Below are 7,355 nucleotides of genomic sequence, written 5' to 3' on the forward strand. Positions count from 1 at the left end.
TCTGAGATTCGATAACGCGGTATTGAGAAGCCTGTCAGTTTTTGTAAATAATTTCAGAGCTCTATCCAGATTGGTTGAGATGAGTTAGTATAATTTTAATGAACTTATTAAAAAGAGTGTATAACTTTTGACAGAATCTTTTCAAATTTCTTCTATATTTTTTAACAGCTGTTTAGAGTGTAGGGCACCAACGATGATACCCCTTCACCAAAAAATATTAATAAATAAAATAAATATGATACCCCTTAATATTTTACAAAGAATTTCTTGATTTTAAAAAAAAAACACAATAGACCACCTAAGTTGTCATTTATAATTTCTATTTTATAATTATGTTTATTATTTCTCGAACACAACTACTTAATATATAATTATTGATAATAGTTTTTTAAATAAGACTATTAGATTACCATATGTACATTATAATTCTCGATTATTCCATTTGGCAACATAATTAACTGTCACATTTCAAAAAGCCTCTACTTTAAGCTGGCTCTATTGTAGATCTTTTTTTTTATTGTAGATCTACTGACGTATCTATACATGATTTTATTGCGTCAGTAGTGTTTGCTGGAACAATTTGTTTTTTCAGCTTCTTGTTGTTAGATTTTTGCCACTTAAATAAACTCAAGAACTATCGCAACCTACAATAAATCGCTAGTTGCGTGATCTTGTTGGCAATGAGTTGCTGCGGTCGTTGGTTGCTTCTATTTTGCTTGCACATTGGCATGCGATTCGCAACTATTTCGACAATATTCCTCTAAATAAATACACACTAACAACAAGACACGAAATTTTTAGAGATACATTCGAGTGTATAATAAAATTCTTAAAGCGAAAAAGTTTTAAAGCCAAAATGAACAAAGAAAATACTTTGAAATACATTGACGACGATCTCTCATTGTCACACAATGACGTTAATAAGAAACATTTGCATAAAATGGAGGTTGATCAAGAACATTTGGCTAACAATAGTTTCTTGTTCTTGTTGTTGTTGTTGTTGTTGTTGTTGTTGTTGTTGTTGTTGTTAGTTTACTTATGAACAGCCAAAATTAACTAACAATAAGTACGATGATTGCATATAAACAATTATTGTTCCATATTGTTTTTAAATTTATACATAATAAATTTTGTTACTTTCAGAAATCTTATAAAATTGTATCTATTATGATTGTTAAACTGTCTGAAAATATTTAAGGACAATTTAATCCTAACGTTTATAATCGTATTATATCTCTATATTAGAGCAAAGCACCTAGTAATCCAGTTCCTTATTCTTATCTAATTTTAAAATTAATTTTAATGTTAACTCACAAATACATAAATAAAATCTCTATATCTATCAATATCATATGTCATTAGATATATATAAATATGAATATGAATGATATAAATAAAGTATAAGTTTATTAGATTAAAAAGAAAGGATACCACAAGTGATCATTCGTGGTTTAATTTTTTATAAAACAACCTTCGCTCTACTAAACAACCATGGGTTGTATATAATGAAATTCGTAGAGTTGGCAGATTGTGGAAGACGGCATATACTCAACACACGTACTTTATACATTGCAATCAGAAATGGTCTTTTTTTCAGTAGGTCGAAACCCGCAGTATGAGACTTGAACCCACTTAAACCACCTCTTTGGAATTAATGGAAAAAATGTCTACAACAGAAACTTCATTCCAGTAATTAAAGTACAGAGATTAGAGCAAGAGGCTTAATACCTACTAGCCTAGATTTATTTAAGCCAGAAAGCATGGGTATGTATGAGGTAGACTGGGAATTAACGAAGAGGTCGGGATTATTGTACAAGCGCGGGGGTAAGGTTAGCTACCATATAGAATGATGTAGTCTTCAAAAAATGATTAAGATCAAACTATTAAGATCACTACATCCTAACGTCATAAATCTAGAGTAAGGTGTTGTTTATGGAATACTAAAAGTAAGATTTAAGTGGTTTTATGCTTATTATATAGTTCAGTAATTTCAATATAGCATTATTATTTAAATATTACAGATCTATCCGAACACTATATATTTAATATCTGTTTATCTATCTTAATCCATTACAATACACCAGATACTAGGGAGTAGTTTAAATTTTTGATTTCTCTAAGCGGTTCGCAATCGAAAACACCCAGTTGGGTTCATCAGTCAACAATTCAATTCATGGTGTTAGTTTATATGCTATATAGATTAGCTTCATAAGAAAGAAATAACAATCGGTGAATACTTATTGTAACTAATAAGATTGTTTCATTTAACGATTCGCAAAAAACACAATCCCATTTGATCAAGAAAAAATGTTCTTTACCTTGCAATGTACGAAGTTAAAAATTTCTGAAAATCATATATATGTAGTATCATATAGTCATATAGTATCATTATTTGTGATAAAGTGAGGTTTGGTGCACTAGGCTACCACTCCAAACTAACCTAATCTAAAAGAGTGTGTGTTGTTTGAACATACGTTCTTGAAAGTGTATGATTTTGAATACTTTGTGAATAAGTAAGTAAACACAGTAGCATGGTGCTGCTGTACCATGCTAAAACAATTGCTTTTTGTATTATAGTTATTTAATATTAATAAACGAATCGATTTCTGTTAGAGTGTATGCTTGCGCCCAAAAGCGTGTTTTATTACTGTGTTGAAAATGTATAACGTATGTAACTGGCATTACACAATTACGTGCAATAAGCTGCTTACATAGCTTATAAGCTGTGTGAAAGCACTTGACTTGCTGTACATCCCTGATATAATCGCAAAATTTTTTTATAGACAGTCTGCGGAAATTTCGCGAATTGAATATTAAATTTGTTTATTTTAGTGATTTAGTTTTAGCAAGTACGTACTGAAAATTTTTTTTGATAACATATTTGTTTTTAATGTTGAAATTCCACAAACCTACAAATTTATTTTCTAAATTTTTTTTCTTTTTATTTGGCACTACAGTCTAGTGTAAACCTCCCTCACGATCTGCCTGCATCTATCCCGATCTTCTACTAATCTCTTTTAGTTTAGTACTCCAATATTTCTTGCATCACCATACATATTCTCATCCCATCTTGTTCTTGACCTACCTACCTCTATGGCTGGTTGTCATCGGCTTTGTGTTGTATATGCTGCTCGGCTTTCTCTCCAGTTTCATTCTTACTACATGAGCAGCCCATTGTAAAAATTATTGAAAATCAAAATATATTGAGTTAAAAAACAATGGTTTTTTTTGTGCATCTAAAACTATCTTTCATTAAAAATTCACTGCATTCTTTTCCCCCCATTTATGCGTCGCAAATGCTTATCAGACATGTCATAATATTATTTTCTCTAAAAATTTAATTAAAAATATTTTCATTTAACCACTGAATTTGACAATATTATATTCAAGGGCTAGTACATTACATTTCAAAACTAGAAGTACATAAACCTTTCATAAATGTTTGCCAACAATTTTTGCTGCACTTAAATCTGATGCACCTCCAGAAGAACCACAATAAATTGCATTTTTCTATTAAATAAAAAGTTGTTTTTTGCTCTTCAAGCTGCCCACTACAATATGAGAAAAATGTAATTGTTTCCCTTCAAAATGCCATAAGGCTTTGTTGTTGTTATTGTTGCTATTGTTGTTGTTGTTGTTGTTGATTTGCTGCATTTCGAAAATGAATCTGCATCTGCAACTGCTTTAGACACTTATTCTACACCTGTACTTGTCGCTTGTATTTAGGCGCCGCATGTATTGTACTTTTAGGTATCTTCTTTGAAATCATCCTACAATGGTAGAACATTCAAAGCATTCGCAAGCTTTGAACGATTTAACAACAAAAATGCTACAACCTTGCCGCCCACCCACATTGTTGCTTGTATATTGCAATACACAAACAAACATCCATACATACACAAACGAGATTACTCTCGAAGCCCTCAAATGCGTATGTATTTGTTTGTATCTATGTGCACTTGTATCTTTGTGTGAATGTGTCGTCTAAATGAATATTTTGCGGCTTGGCTTTGTTTTTGTCTTTTTTTGTGTTGGTTTGTTATTGTTTTTTGTTTTTGTTTACGTCTTCGTAGGTTTTAACATGCTCTTATTTTACGACTTAAGTGGGGTGCAGACTATCATACTGGTATGTCATACGAGAGAGAAAAACGTCGTATGACACACAGGTATGATAGTCTGCCACCTTTACCAACGTGTTGGCGTGCTCACCAAAATTTTGGTGAACAGCTCTCGCATACGCGTTGTGTATGATAGTCTGTCACCCCTAACGATTCATACGTCATACAAGAGCATTTTTGCCTTGCAAATTTATTGTAAGCAGGTGGAATATGTAGAATTATAATATAAATTTAATATGTTTTATATTATTTTATTATTAATGTATTTATTATTATTATTAAAATTACACTTATAAATTTGTGTTAAATATTTAATTGTATCTTAGTTAAAAAAAATATAAATTTTTACATAAAATTCTTATAAAAAATTAAAATACAATTAAATATTTTATGTAATATATTAAATATTTTGTTTAATTTATTAAATATTTTATTTTATTTTATTTTAATTTATAAACGATGATTATAAGTAAAATTTTTTTTAAAAAAACATCTAAATATAAACATCGTTAAATTTATGATCTAAGCCCAGTAATAAAAAAACATATTGAAAATTGGTCGTAATAACAATTAATTAATAACCCAAATTTAAGATATAATACTTTGTATTCTAAATATGCTTTTCTTGTTATTAAAATAAAAGAATTTTAAATGTTAATAACCTTTAACTAACAAATATATGGAAATGATCAAATTTCTTCAAAAACAATGAAGATATATACATTCTTATGTATATATATATATGCATTATTTATGATCTATTTATGAAAAATTTCTTAAGAAACTTTCCAGGTAGTGAATGAAATTAACTACGGTCCTTTACTGATCTTTTCATTTTAACTACTGTGCTTAATGACCAATAAACCTAAAAAAAATATGAATATGGATGCAGATAAAGCATTTTTAGATGCTTTCATCGAATGTTTATAAAAGTAATCGCTGTTTGTGGGATGTCTAAAGCTGTGAATATAAAAATCGCAAAAAAAAACGCGGCATATATAAAATATACAAAATTATAATCAATTATAAGCAAAGCACAACCTATACGTTAACTATCAATTTTTTCAATTTTAAAATTTTATTTTAAACACACAAATTTTCACAGCACTACCCGCAAAAGCACTCTTCAAAAATTTTGCCTAATCTTGTGTGTCATACCTGTTCAAATTCGGTCGCTAGAAGAAATTTGAGCAAGAGAGAGCGCAACTCGTATGACACACCAGTATGATAGTCTGCACCCCACTTTAGACAAGAAATTCAATTCAGCTTTGGCTATGACTAACAGAAAAGTATAAAGTAACGCACATACATACATGCATTTCAACTTGTCTGATTTACAGATTATGTATCTAGCGACACTTTATTTACAATTCTATCCCTTGTACTGGTGTCTACTGTTATTCATAACTTATAAATAAATATGAAGGCAGCCCAACACCGTTTGCTTTATCGGAACTTAAATACCGTAACTGAAAACCGGAAATTCTAAACAATTTCTCCAATTAGAGTAGGAAAATATCTTTTTGGCGCGAAAAATACGTTATCATAAATTGACTTAAATATTTTTATCTCACAACTCGTTTCAAAAGTACCCACAATAAAGTTAGTATAATTAAAACCAATAAAACACCTTTAAATATTAATTAATTTTAAAACAATCTTTTCACTTTATTTTATTATATTTTTCTAAAAATTAAAACATCAAGATAAAAGATAAGTTTTTAAAAGTTGTTAATCTGTAAATCTGAGCATCACTTCTTTAGATAAAGATATAAAAGACGCTTAAGGAATAGATGGTAAATCAAATAGAAGGTAAATGGTGATCAAAATATGTACCTAAGATTTAGCCTTAAAGCTTTTAAATAAAATTTAAAAAAATATTGAATTTCATGTTTCATATATAAATACCGATGTCAACTACTGACACAAGGTTATTGGTGAAAATGGCAATTTAATCTTAACAAAAGAAATTAGTTTTCATATAAGCCGTAATTTTTTTCTTTCAGAGTTGTAAAAAAACAGCATTAAGCCTGGTTGAAATAAATTGGCATCACTTTGTTATGCAAATTAAATGTTTTTTTTTACGTATGTTTTTTGTTGTGTTGTGTGCAATTATAAAATATAAAAATTATAAACACTAAAAATTAATTAATTTAAATAAAAGAAAACAAAATGAATATTTGAAGAGTAATAGTAAACATTTTTATTTTATTTTTGTATTTGAATTTATTATTATTATTATTAGAAATCCTCATTTCATTTTAACGGATGACTGGAATTTTGCTACAGATTTCCAGTGAACATAGACTGATTTTCGAACTTGGTTGCATTGAAACTTAAGACGTAAAATTTTTTGCTAGTAAAACCTAACTCTGAAGATTTTAAGAGCTTTGTTGTTGCTTTACATGTTGCCTTTCGTAAGTTGCGAGTGTTTTTTTGATACTCTGAAAGAAAAAATTACGACTTCAGTTAAGAAGTCTAAGACTATTGCACTAAGTCTGTTAACACTATTGCACTTAACTCGATAAATATGCTACAATATATGCCATTTTTCATATAGAAATTCAAAATCTATATATAAATATAGGTAAAATAAATATAAATATAGATTCGATATCTATGACATTATATATAAGTAAAACGAAAACTAAAACTACTTCTAATGCACTTATTGAAGTACACATAAAAAGTATTTTTTTGTGGTGATCTCAAATATTGAGATCTACATAACGAGATATAAAATAGCTATTTTATTAATTACTTTAAAAAAAAAAATTCTAAAAATATTTATGTAAAATTTATAAAATTCTTTAAGTTTTATAGAATTCTTCACGTTTACATTTTATCATAATTAGTAGTTGATAAACTATTATAGAAGAATTTAATCAATATATTTCTTATCTTGAATGGAATTTTAATTTTCTATAATATACAGGTAACTAAAGAACTACAAGTAGACTAGACAAAGTTGAGTCAATTAAGTCTTTAATCCTCTAACATATGTAAATACTACAATCTACACATATATGTATAGATGGTAGATATATGGTAGTATGTTATCATTAACATTAATAGGATTTGTATTATTGATATACTCGTTGCTTTCATTTATATATCACAAATAATTTATATTTGATATAATAACACGACTGTAAATATAAAGATAAACTCTATATGTATCTATGTACATATTAATCTTTAAATGTGAATATGTCTATGTAATTATCTTTGAATGTA

The sequence above is a fragment of the Teleopsis dalmanni genome, chromosome 2 (genome assembly GCF_002237135.1).
Source record: "Teleopsis dalmanni isolate 2A chromosome 2, ASM223713v2, whole genome shotgun sequence".
Classification (NCBI taxonomy): domain Eukaryota; kingdom Metazoa; phylum Arthropoda; class Insecta; order Diptera; family Diopsidae; genus Teleopsis; species Teleopsis dalmanni.